Below are 14,174 nucleotides of genomic sequence, written 5' to 3'. Positions count from 1 at the left end.
AGGGACTTTTTCTCGCTCCCCTTTTTTAAATAAGCTTTCCTTTATCTATTTGTATTCTTTGTACTTGAAATCAGTGATCTGAGGAACATGATGACAAAAATTCTAAGATCACTCAAATATCAATATTTATGCTCTGGACACAGACCCAAGTATTAAGCTCTGACTATGTCCAGACCATCTAGCTATGCGATCATTTCACGTGTAACTTTGGCAAGTTGGCCCCAGCCTCCCTAAGGGAAGCTTGCAACAGATTTTCCAAAATGTCTTTTGGTGTTCATCTGCTTAATGGACTAGTCCATAAAAGTTTTTTGACGCTCTGTAATCATACCTGAGAAAGCTTCATAGTATCCCTCTCTTCTCGTTCAATTTGACTATCTGCAGCTCATGGATACAACAGATTTTCCCCCAACCATTCCCTATATGTCTTTGCCTTAACCAAAGTATGAACATTTCAGGACCCCCTCCTTCCCTTTTTAATTCAATTTCTTTTGGCCCAAGACTCACCCTAGCTAATCCTTCAGGAATGATTCATGTCCATTTAGACATTTTGACAGACTTTTTTGTTTTCTTTGGTCCGTGTTAATTACAGTTATTTTTTTCCCCTTTTGCTGACAATTCCTGCTACTGGGTAATATCAAGAATGAACAATAAACAAAGTTGGTTCAAAGTGAGAGGTGACCTGATCACCTCCAAGAAGATTAAAAGTGATCTCTTTTCTTTGAACAAAAGGGAGCCCTTGGGGGGAACTTAACAAATACAGTCTACAGGCCTGGAAATAAGGGCATGTATTGTTGATTATAAACATCTCTTTCCAGTGAGACTGTGAGAAGGGTACCGTTACCATTTCAAATAAAAACATAACCAAACTTACGTATGCAAAGAAGAAAACCAATGGTAACTCTTACAGAAGAAAATTAATTCTGTGGCATGCCACAGATGGCCATATATGACATTTGAAATGAGTTATGTGACCTCATTATGGCTCTTCCTGAAAACCCTTTAACTGTTATGGTTAAGACAGCTAGGTAGGTTTAAGGGACTAAAATGCCAGGACTTACACATCCTCATCCTGATTCTGCCCCAGACTGGCCATATTAAAAAGGTGCAGACTGGCCATTCTACTGACAACATTTACAGAGGAGAACCATGAAATAGTGTCCAAACACTATTTCAACAGGATTGTTATAGTCCTTTCAAAGCAGCTAAGACGTTGTTTCTTTCCACGTGTGACAAAAATAACTTTACAGAGATTTTCATATTACCCAGAGTGGGTCTCATAATCTCAACGGTGAAACAAGAAATCCAACAGACAGTGGCAACATAATTTGTAGAATGATGCCATTCAATAAGAAAAATAAATGGAATTTGGTAAAAATGAGAGTCAATGAAAATAATAATTGGTTCTATCACCTACTGCATGATACTAAATTCTTTCTGAATGGGGGGGTGACAGAATTATAATCAATGCCAATGCATCTGTGGGAGATATTTTGTTTTGTATTCTTTGGTCACAGCTAGAACGGTTTTCTTCCCCCCTCCAACATTTATTTATGCATGTTTATTAAGCGTTAGCTCCTTTCACTAAAAATCAAACATCCAGTAGGGGAAAAAATACTAGACTAACCTTAGGAGCAATCTATGTACACATTTTATAGATTCATGCTAATAATGACTGAAGAAGTTAATAGATTTAGTTTCTGGGGAGTTTACTCATTTTAAAGCACTCTACTCCTTTTCTCTGACAAAATAACCTCTGTATTATTATTATCTCTGTTTTATTTATAGATGAGGAAGGAGGTCCAAAGTGTCTAGGGAGCTTCCCTGGTATTTAGTCAGTGCTAGAGCCTCAGAGAAAACATTCTTGCGAAAGCTGATGGGTAACTAGCCCTAAGCTGTGTCATGGGGCTCTCACGGCCCACAGGATCACAGGCAGAGAAGGCTGTGACAGCAGCCTTTGGCAGCCATTGGAGGAAGGGAGAAGGAGCCCTCCAAGACTAGACTCTGCTCTCATTTCTTGCTTTTAGAGAAGCTGAGTTTAAAGCGGTAGCATGGACCTCGGGCAGGGCCTTGGGCAGTGGCCATATTCCCCATACTGGGGGCAGCTCTTCGAAAGTGTCAATTGCTTGGTGGTGGCGAATCTCTGAGGCAGTACAAAACCCAGTTTCTGTGAAAGCCTGTTGCCCACTATGTGCCTTACCTCCATGTGGGCCAACACAACCTTAAAATCCTCCTCCTTGTTTGAGGATTAGTAATTTATCCAAGAGAAATGCTAGAGAAATGGATGGTCAATACTGTGGTGAACCTGAACACCACAGACAGACCTACCTAGACAGAATCAAACACGCTGACCTCCTGGGACACCTGGACCAAGTCCCCTCCATCCTCATTCTTACACAGCGCCCCGCCTTGCCATGCTTGACCCATCCATGCTGTATCCATGGAACAGTGTCAGAGTGGGATTGCCTGGCATGCCCTGAAATCCACTTTCTACATCCTGCTTCTATGTATGTGAAATCCCTGAGGGATGCTTCCCCAAGAGTCCGCAGAGGCAGGGTGCTTTGGTTGGTAAGCGAAGCAAGAGAACACATCCGTATTCAGTGATCACATGGAAGCCGAGACATTTAATTTGTAAATAGAGACCCTGATTGATGCGTGGTAGGTAGTTACTGGTTTTTTTAAGAATCATGTGCATTCATGAACCCTTGTATTTACTGAAACATTTTAAAGTAAATCTTTACATTTCTATCACTTGAAACATTAAATACAGGTCAACAATTTTGAACTTAATAAAGCACATACATGTGTTTGTAAGAACTGAGTGCATCCCTGAGTTTACTACAGGGACAGCTTTTTGGCAGAATCTGCTTCTACCTTTAGAAACTAGTATTTAATAAAAGCCACCTGCATGGTGCTCTCTTGTGGGCTTGATCTGTCTTAGTTAGGGAGAGTTGTAGCTGACAAGGATGGGGTTTTTAAATTACATTTATAAAGAAATGCACAAACAAATAAAAATGTGTCTAAGAATATTATTAAATGTACTCCAAGTCTATGAGAAAATAGCTATTACCCCAGGTCTAATGAGTGAGCATCATAACTCCATCATTTAAGCAAAATAGGAGTTGCATCTGTAAGATGCTGGAATAATCAGTCGTTAGGTGAAAACATGTTGACTTAACACTTTACCTGCCCCTTCAGTTAACCTATCCGTGAACAACTTCCAAATCTCAGACCATCTCTGCATTTGCTGGGCATGAGAATTCTTCAAGTTTCTCTCTTCCTTCTCCCAGACTTGAAGACCCTGTTAGGAAAAGAAAAAAAAAGGGGGGGGGACATATATGGAGAAGCCCGGCATATTTCAAAAAGTCGCGATGTTCAAATGAAAACACACATGGAGAATACCTTTTCAAACTATAAAATGTCACAAAGGTATAGATTATTTCCATTGCTAAATTATCCTAACTGCAGCTAGAAGAAAGAGAGATGAAGTGAACACAGTAAAATAATCATCATTTATAAAAAGAATGATCCCACAGTGTCTGCTAACAATCAAAGCTCCAGATCGTTGGGGCTGTATTTAATGTAGGCTGAGAATTTCATCTAGAACAAATAGAAGCTCAACTAGCATCTTGTAGATCCTTATTATGTTGATACTGTTGTCACTAAAGGTTTTGTTCTACAAGACTCCACCAGCCTTAAGCGGCAATTATGTTGAGGTAGTATTGGCATTTCTCAATACAGTATTGAAAAGTCCACATTGATCATACAGGGCAATTGATCAGTAACAGCACCTTGTAAGCCCTTGCTAGTCTGCCCACGAGCAAAGTAGCAAGCTCTGTGCTGTCAGTCCTTCTAGAGAGACTATCAATAAGAACAGTATTGGATTTCAGAAGCACGCATCCCAATTTCTGAAGCTCTGAGATGGACAAAGGTATATTTTACTCTCTATAAGTCTCCTGATACAGTTTAACTAGAAACATAGCTCTCTTATACTAACTCTTAAAATATGACACAGCTTCACCCAACTTTTCAAATATTTCCTTTTTTCCTTCATACAGGTTTATTGTGTTGCAATGGTGATGAGAGATATAATGTCGTAAGAGAATATATTTTCATTTTGCGTCATATAAAACCCTGGCTTGAGTCTCAATGTTAAACACATCTGTTAATAGACCAAAGATCGACCCCCTCTGTTGCATGAGCACGCGCTCTCTCTCTCTCTCTTTCTTTTCAAACCTAACAGTTAAGACATTTTAAAACAAAAATGTATTTAATTTAAAAAATGTACTCAATAGCAAAAGTATTATCATTTTGATTTTTTTCACTTATCTACATAGGTAACAGTTCACAGAAGTATGTATACGTGTATACTTCTGTGGAAGGAGGGGAAGAATCCGGGCTTGAACATTGTGAAGAAGACCAACTGAGAAGCAAAAGGCCCTTCTGGTTAATGGGATGCTGCCATCATGCTTTGATCTCTGGCTACAGCTGGTGAACTGACTTCTACTCCTGGTACTTCCTTTGTACCATTTCCCCCCCCCCAAGGAGCATCCCTAACAGATTTTTAGTAGGATCACCTCCGTTCAGTTTTAGTGGTGCCATTCCCACTGTCAGAGAGAGAGCAGCCTTATTAATCACACTCAGGACCACTAATACCAACAATTCGTCACCAAGGCCAGCTGAATACATCATCCACGGTAAACTAGAAAATTCACTCTGAGACCTGATGATTTGTCCTGACATTGCGTCCCGTAGCACAAAGCAAACAGAAACCACTGATTATACCTGTACTTTCCTATCTTTCACCCTTTGTGTGTGTGTGTGTGTGTGTGTGAGAGAGAGAGACAGCTCAAAGCTTATCGGGTGTAAAAGACATTTTCCCTTTAAAAAAAGCTTACTTGATGTTATCTCCGTCACGCTCTTGGGTGAGCTCATCTGGTAAAGGGTCATCACACGTCCTCTTTGTGATAATGTCAGCAAGTCAATATAGTGAATTGGGGATTCTAGTTTCTTAGCTGAATTTTGACAACCTACTTCTAACTTTTCTTACAATACATAACCAGAAAACATGGACACCACCTTCTGTGTACCTGCCAAGGTGACTGTTCCCATTTCATTGTAGTTCTTCCTTGTTTTGTTTTGTTTTGTTTTGTGGTGAGGCTGTACAAGAGAGGTAGTTGGGAAACGGAATTAGCTTGATCCCATCAGTATCGTTAGAATCCTTGATCGCATCAGGATATGTTAGAATCCTATCTTATTCCAATACATGAACCCAACAGGTTGACCATGGAAGTTACAACGTGAGGCCAATGCTAATATGTGTTCGGTGCAGTAACTTACTGTCATAAGGGAATATGCCAAATAAACAATTCTTTTATTAACCACTGTATATTGAGCATCTACTTGGTGTCAGAGAGTACACTGAGTATTTTATTTTGATTATTTTATTTGTATATTCTTATTTTACACATGTTCCAACACTGCATGGTTGGTATGATTTTCTTCATTTTACAGACGGGGAAACAGATATTAGAAGGGAATAAAGAACTTGGTCAAAAACATAATGACAGAGCCCAAAATGACAGAGCCAGACTGGCATCCACGCCTGCCTGCCACCAAACCTGTGGTTACCACCAACACTGCACAGCACGTGGATTTATATACACAGTGGGGCTTTGGCAAAAAAGAAACTGTACTTTGAAAATCATTGCCCCAGTATCATCCAAAGAACCAAGGAATTTAAGACAATGATTTTAGTAGATACTTCTCAAGGTGTCTTTCCAGATCTGTAGCTACCATACTCTCTGCCTCTCCTCCATCTGGGTAAACTCACAGCCATATTTTCATGATACAGACTTGTTCTCCATGTCCCAGGGCCAAGGCTGGTGAGTTCAGGGATTTCCTGAGTAGACTTATCAGATGAGCTGTCCAGATTTTGGGAATGGAATGAAGAGAAAACTAGTTAGTTTAGTGTGTGGCTGGTGATGAGAAACCTATGCACTGTAAACTTGTGGGTTAGTCATCTTCTACCACGAGGGCTGAGAAAGCAAAAAGCAGAGGTGGCCAGTTTGCCCAGACAAATGAAAAGAGTAGATGCAGGGGCACCTGGGTGGCTCAGTCAGTTGAGCACCCCACTCTTTATTTTGGCTCAGGTTATGATCTTTGGGTCCTGGGATCAAGCCCTGTATCAGGCTCCGCACTTGGTGAGGGGTCTGTTTGGAGATTCTCTGTCTCCCTTTCCCTCTGCCCTTCCCCCCACTGATGTGTGCACTCTCTCTAAAATAAATAAGTACATAAATCTATTTAAGATTTAAATAAAAAGAGTACTGCAAACAACTAAGAGAAAAGCAAGAGGAAGAACATGCCTGTGTTTGCTAACCCCCTGTGGCAATTTCTTCTGAGGCCCTGCACATGCATCTTTGGGATTCTCTGAGACCCTCTGATTTCTATACTGAATATTCAGTGGCCATATCAACAACTATGACTTTTATTAATGCTGGTTTAACTTGGCTCCAAAGCCTTACAACTGGCAGAGGCTCAGCCAATACATAAATCATCTTTACTTTTTCTCAGCCACTCAGACTACAAATTGTGAAGCATGGGACCAATATCCAGATGGAGTTACCTGGGCTTCTCATGTACATTTCCCTGGTAGAACAGAAAAATCACCCCTCTTGTACTACACATTGTGTATACTAGACAGGAACAGGGATACACTAATGTTTCCAGAAACAGAAAACCACCCCCTGGATCCCAAACACTGGCTTACACAGCAGATGAGTTGGTTATTTTACAATCTTTCCATCCTAAGGAACAAAGTTATCCTGGCTAAAAGTGGGGAATACAGATTTCAGTTCAGATGGAAGGGTTCTAGTGTACCCCCAGCCCCCCAATATTAACAGCTACACAGTGTAGAAATCTCAAGAATTGTATAACTGTCTTTAAGATGGACTTTTAGAGGGGCACCTGGGTGGCTCAGTCAGTTAAGTGTCTGCCTGCGACTCAGGTCATGGGATTAAGCCCCGTGTCAGGGTCCCTGATCAGCATGGAATCTGCTTCTCCCTCTCCCTATGCCTCCCCCCCCACCCACTCATACTCTCACTTTCGCTCTTTGCCTCTTTCTCAAATAAATAAATAAAATCTTTTTTTTAAAGTTGACTATTAAATTCATAGTATTGGATATTTTATTTGAAGTCTCATTGCTTTATGAATTATCATTTTAAAATTTATAGACCTATTCTTTAATTGATTTCTTGATAATTTTCCAATTGCTAAGAGACATCTAGACTTAGAAAATGGACATGTGGCTTATCAAATAAACAAACTACTCTTTAAATGTATTTAATAAAAGAAATTATTATACAGAATCAAACACATCTTTCTACATGATAACATGTAGTCCACTGGGTTTTATTCATTACAGATAAATAAGAAACTGAGAAGCCATCGACATTTTTACTTTTCATGGTTTTTTTTATAACAAATAGAAAAAATTATAATATCTTGATTGGAATTATTTGGTGTATTTGTTTTCTAGGCCTACAAAGGACCACAAACTTGGTGACTTAAGAGAAATTTATTCTTTCAGAGTTCTGGAGGCAAGAAGTTAAAGGTCGAGGTGTGTGCAGGAGTGGTTGCTTCTGGAGGGTCTGAAGGGGAAGGTGTTCCATGCCTCTCCTGGTTTCTGGTGGTACCAGCAATACTGGACATTCCTTGGCTTGCATTGACAACTGCCTCCATCACTTCATGGCCCACAGGTCACACGTTTTCCAGTGAAGCAGAATACATATATTTTTGAAGATTTTTATTTATTTATTTGAGAGAGAGAGGGAGAGAGCACAAACAGGGGGGAGGAATAGAGGAGAAGCAGGCCCCCCACTGAACAAGGAGCCTGATGCAGAACTTGATCCCCAAATCATGACCTGAGCTGAAGGCAAACACTTAACCGACCAGGCCACCCAGGTGCTCCAAAATCTTTCATTTTTAACAATTCTTGCACTTTATACCTTTAAAAATATTTACTCTTAATAAAGTGACTTCTTTCAGAATATATAAATCTGGTACAGAAAAATGGTCTTCAAATAGACAAGGAGTCACTGAAATAATTTACTGGTTGGAATCATTCCTTACAGTAAAATGAGGAAAAGTATATACATATAAATATGTGTGTATTTGGAGTGGGAGCGTGGTAACAAGAAAAATACCACGTTATGTGCACCTTCAGCCCCCTCAGGATTGGGCCTCCACTTGCCCAGTGTACCCCCAAGACCCTCAGCCCTGGATATGGAGAATGGGAGCTGGGGCACTGCAGGCTTTGGGGGCCAGAGACAAAATCCTATTGATAACAAAATGAATTAATTATACCATCAGGATTATATAATTTGTCACCATCCATTTATTTATTTATGTATGTATTTATTTATTTATTTATTTTAGAGATAGAGAGTGTAGGGGGAGGGGCAGAGGGAGATGGAGAGAGAAAGTCTCAAGCGGACGCCACACTGAGTGCAGAGCCAGACACAGGGCTCGATCTCATGACCCTGAGATCAGGACCTGAGCTGAAACCGAGAGTCGGATGCTTCACCGACTGTACCACCCAGGCACCCCTGTCACCACCCATTTAAATGAACCTATTTTCATATGTTTTCCTTGACTTTCCCTCTAATAGATTATTTCAAAATCTCACAGAGTATGTTTTAGAGGGAGGAACAATATAAAAATCGTGACTGTCTTGCTTTGCCAAATTGGGGTCAATTATACATGGTACAAATAACACCAAATTTTCTTTAGTTCTCTGAACTATATTTAAGGGACTTATTCTGCGAGAGGATTAGCTTTTAGGTAAATACATAGGTGTTGTTCTCTTATTATTCCTTGAGGCTCATATTTCTCATAAATCTCTTTTAATGCGGCATTGAAAGTAGGTCATATATTGTGTGACACTTAACAATGTTTCTTGCATGTTTAAAATTCATTGATTAAACAGTAAATGCTGAAATCAAGAGTAAGCCTGATGTTTGTACCAATGCATTTTTCCAGCAAGCCTTAGAACACTACTTGAACCTATAAAATTATTTGCTGTCCTCAGCATCAGTCATCATCGGGGAAATGCAGATCAAAACCACCATGAGATATCACCTTACACTTGTCAGAATGGCTAAAAACAAAAACTCAAGAAACAAGTGTTGGTGAGGTTGTGGAGAAAAAGGACCCCGCTTGCATTGCTGGTGGGAATGCAAATTGGTGCAGCCATTGTGGAAGTCAGTATGGAGGCTGCTCAAAAAATTAGACATAGAACTACCCCCAGTAATTGCACTACTGGGCATTTACCCAAATAATACTAAAACAGTCATTTGAAGGGATATATGCCCCCTATGTTTACTGCAGCATAATTTACAATAGTCAAACTGTGGAAGCAGCTCAAGTGTCCATTGATAGATGAATGGATAAAGCAAAAATGATTATACAAACACACACACACACACACACACACACACACACACACACACAATGGATATCATTCAGCCATAAAAAAGAATAAAATCTTGCCATTTGCAACAACACGGATGGAGCTAGAGAGTATTATGCTAAGCAAAATATATAACACTATTGACCACCATGGAATTAAAATTAAAAAAATAAATAAACTGGAAAAAATTAAAAAATAAAATGTATCTCTCTCTATCGAAATTCACAAGTTGTATCCCTGTACTACACCGGTGGAAGAACCTTAGGACTCACCTTAGAGTCCCATATTTTGACAATTCCATTCAGAACCTGTGTAGGATCTGGGCTCCCAGAAATAATGTGACTCTTGCCTGTGGCACATAGGCCTTTGTATTCTGTCTGTGGATGGAGAAGTGAACCTGAGGAGTAACCAAGTCATTCCCTAAGGGTCACAGGAGGAATTGGCAACATGGACAAAACATATAATTCCAGTTGCAGTGTTTGAACCATTAGATTGGATGGTGTGTTAAAGATGACACAATTGGTAATGCCTTTAAAAATGGGATTTGTTGTAAAATTGAAACTTTCAGCTTACAAAAATGGTATGGATGTTTTAGAAAAATTAATATAGCAATAATCTTGTGAGAAATACTACTATCTCTATCTTTTTCTATATGAGAAACTGAGACACAAGTATGTTAAATAAAATGCCCAAAGCCAATCAACCAATGAAGTGGTAAAGCCAGGATTTTAACCCAGGCTTCTGGAAACCAAGTCTGTTCCCTTAACTTCTGCACTGTTCACAGAATGCAATAAATTATCTTGCCACACTTGAGGTCATAAACCATTGCAAAGGAATTTAAACATGGTATCAGATTTATGAAGCACAGATATATCTATCAGTGAAAGTATGATAATATAAAAAACAGATTTTAATACATACCCTGTATGAAAAGGCAAGCTAGACCCTGAAGACTTTCGAAGCTAGAAGAGGCACCAGAGTGTGTACCATGAACAACACTAAATTACACTGAATGAAGTTCCAGCCTTGTCAATTACTGCTCTGGTGTAATTTTTTTTTTCTTACTACATTTCAATTCTCTGAACTTTAAAATGAGCATAGTACTCTATAACTCACCCTACAGCGTTGTTGCATGGATACAAATTATAATAAGGAAATTTTGCAATACTGTAAGTTCTCACTTCTGTGTAGAATCTAAAAAAGTCCAAGAAATAGAGTAGAATGGTGATTGCCAGGTGCTGTGGGAAATGGGGAGATGTTGATCAAAGGATACAAATTTCCTGCTCTCGAGTGAGTAAGTTCTAGGAATCCAATGGACAGCTTGGTGACTATAATTGTATCACATACTCAAAAACTGTTGAGAAAGTAGGTCTTAAATGCTATCAACACACACACACACACAAATGCTAATTTGTGAGAGGATGGGTGTGTTAACTAACCTTATTGTAATTATTTCACAATATATACACAGTATCAAATCATCACATTGTACACCTAAAAACTTATATATATTATGTATCAATAATATTCAATAAAGCTGAGAGAAAAAAGGAGAACATTTTGTGATATACTTTGTAGATTGTCAAGCACAGAATTTTTGTATAATTCTTACATTTTAGCTATTTTCAAAGGGAAAAACATCTGTATAATAGAATCCTTAAGCACACGTTTAAAAACATCTTGACAAAGACTAATGAGAATTGTTTGAAAAATAAGCCTTAGGTATAATCTTTTTGTTGTTAAAAAAAAAAGGTTTTAGACACTGAGTATTATTTTTTTAATGCCCCCGTCAAAGGACACCAAGAATAAATCAAAGTTGTAGTAACTTGTTGCAACACGGGAAAGCATACTCAAGGTACTTTTCAGTAAGAGGGTGTGGGGATAAGCTTGTAGATAGGGTTTGGGCTCTGCTGGGTGCCTTTGGGGAAGGTTTAAGGAAGTAAAAGATTGGTCTTGATCTCGGATGCTCTCCCGAAATAGGAGCATCTAGGGGTTGAGTGTATTGATGGTTTTTATTAGAACATGAAAGAAATGAAGGAGGATGAAAGCTGCCATTGATGTCCTAGTTACTGATTTTTAGCCACCTGAAGAAGATATTTGGTTATTTTCATGGTTGTGTGGTGTCCTTGTCTTTGCCTGATGCTCAGGCATGATTACTGAGTGGCCTTGCTTTTGTCAGATTTTATCATGGTCTCAGAGTGATCTGGTCTAATTATTATTTACCTCCGTACAATGTTTATCTTCAGCAGAAGACTTCACCGCCTAGTTATTAACTACTAGTTTCCAGGGCCATTTGGTTTGTCTGTTTGTTTGTTTATCAATATGTCATGAAAAGATCACATGATTATGGGGGCCACTGGGTGGCTCAGTCGGTTCAGCATCCGATTCTTGAGTTCAGCTCAGGTCATGGTCTCGGGGTTGTGAGATCAAGCCCTGCATGGGGCTGTGGGCTCAGTGCAGAGTCTTCTTGTTCCTCTTTTTCCCCCTGCTTGCTCTCTCTCTCAAATAAATAAATTATTTAAATCTTAAAAAAAAAAGATCAGGTGATTTACTAGTTTTCTTTACAGGTTTTTTTTGTTTGTTTGTTTCCAAAATTTCTACTGTGACAGGAATTATTTTAAACATTTATATATACAGTTATATATTTTACTTTTATAATTATTTTATACATATTATATAATTATGTAATGTAATATGTCATATTATAAATTTATAATTATATATCACTTATATATACATTATTTAATATGAGAGAAGGAGAGAGGAACTTCTCTTCTGTCACCCACTGGAACACAAGCATCTCCCCAATGGCAGGAAAGTATTAAAATCCCTAACTCAAGTACTTAACTTAGTGATCTTTTCACAACTTTGATGCCTTTAAGAAGACCAACGTTTTATTTACTCTCTATCCCCGCTAATTTTAGCCACATCGTTATTTGCCTTGAGAAAGCAGTGTAGCATTTTCTAAGAAATGGCCCTACATCCCATTTTATCTTTGATGAGATTAAGTTTTCTTAATTTTTCTAAAGTTTCCAGATTTGGGCGACACGTTACTCATTGCTTTGGATCCAGAAAAATAATCTGTCATAGCGATATTCTTTGCTACAAACTAATTCTAAAGTCCTGGAGGTCAGAGCTATGTTTTACACATTTTTTTAAAAGGATTTTATTTATTTATTTATTTATTTATTTGACAGTGGGAGAGAGAGAACACGACTGAGGGGGGAGGGGTAGGGGGCAGAGAGAAGCAGACTCTGCTGAGCAGGGAGCCAGCTCAGGGCTCCATCCCAGGACCCTGAGATCATGACCTGAGCCAAAGGCAGATGCTTAACCAGCTGAGCCACCCAGGTGCTACACATTTTTCTTTTTCAGATTTTTTTTATTTGTTTGTTTTAGAGAGAGAGAGAGAGAAAGAGAGCGTGAATGCTTGAGCAGGGGGAGGGGGAGAGGGAGAGAAAGAAGGAAAAAATCCCAAGCAGACTCAACTCAGCACAGAGCCCCACACAGGGCTCAATCTCATGACCCTGAGATCATGTCCTGAGCCAAAAGTCAGTGGCTTAATGGACTTCGCCACCCAGGCACCCCTACACATATTTGTCGGATGCTTATCCATATGCCTGGTCCAAACCATCCTTGCTCACAGAATAGCTGCTGCTGAGTAATTCGTAAACACGTTTTGGTTGGTCTTGACATTTTCATTTCTACCGATTTTCTGGCAACGTCTCAAAACTTTCCAGTTCCCTGTACATGAAATAGTAATAACGAATTCAGATAGCATCAAAGATTGCAAAAGAAGAGGAAAAAAACCCCTACTTTTCTCCCCCATCCCTTCAAAGACACATCCCACGAGATATGGAATGATTTGTACTGATAAGATGGTGAAGAAGGCATCCAGGGAAGGTTTCCCTTCAGGTGGTAGAAGAACATCCTTCTTTCGGCACCGCAGAGGAAACAGTCGCTGGAGGCCAGGGGGACCTGTAGCTTCAGAGACACCGTGTCCCACTGGCCCTCGGCACTGACCTCGGCACCAGCTGAGGATCTGGGGGGAATTGGAGGCAAAGCGCAGTACCCAGATCAAAGACTGACCAGTGTCAGTGACTCGGGGACTCCCAGGGTTATGTCATCTCTGAAAAACAGAAGAGACCTACATACTTTTGTGTTTTTGAAGAAACAGCTGAGAACCTAGGGTTCTCTGGAGAGGGACTGGAGACAAAAAAGTCTTATGCATTTAATGAAATATGAGAAAACTAAACCATGGAAAAATGGTCCATTAGCCAGCTAATCAGCCCTGCAAGATGAAGTGGAGGCATTGGGCTCCTTATTTTGAAATCAGGAGGAAAGAGGAAGGTTTAAATGATGAGCGAAGAGGTATCCTGAAGGGAATGCCTGGCCCATTCCTGTTGCAAATGTCAACGTGTGTCTGAATATTAGTGCCCCTGAACCTTTAATGGACTCTTGTGTATAAAGAAATCCCACTGCTGTCAATTGACATTGTGCACCTAGGACTCCAGGACTGGGCTCACTATCTACCAAGAGTATAATATTTTAATACATTTAAAAAAAATTTTTATAAAACCATGCTGTGGACCTAAAGGGTGAATTTGGGTAGAGGCTGGGAAATCGAGCCTGGCCTCTCTGTGAAATCGTTCTCTGTATTTGGAAATGCCAGCCACTTTGAATGGTTCTTCCTTCATATGAAAAATAAGAG

This window comes from Ursus americanus, chromosome 28 (assembly GCF_024610735.1).
Source record: "Ursus americanus isolate L20-20 chromosome 28, mUrsAme1.1.p, whole genome shotgun sequence".
In the NCBI taxonomy this organism is placed as follows: domain Eukaryota; kingdom Metazoa; phylum Chordata; class Mammalia; order Carnivora; family Ursidae; genus Ursus; species Ursus americanus.
Note: the sequence above shows the minus strand (reverse complement) of the source record.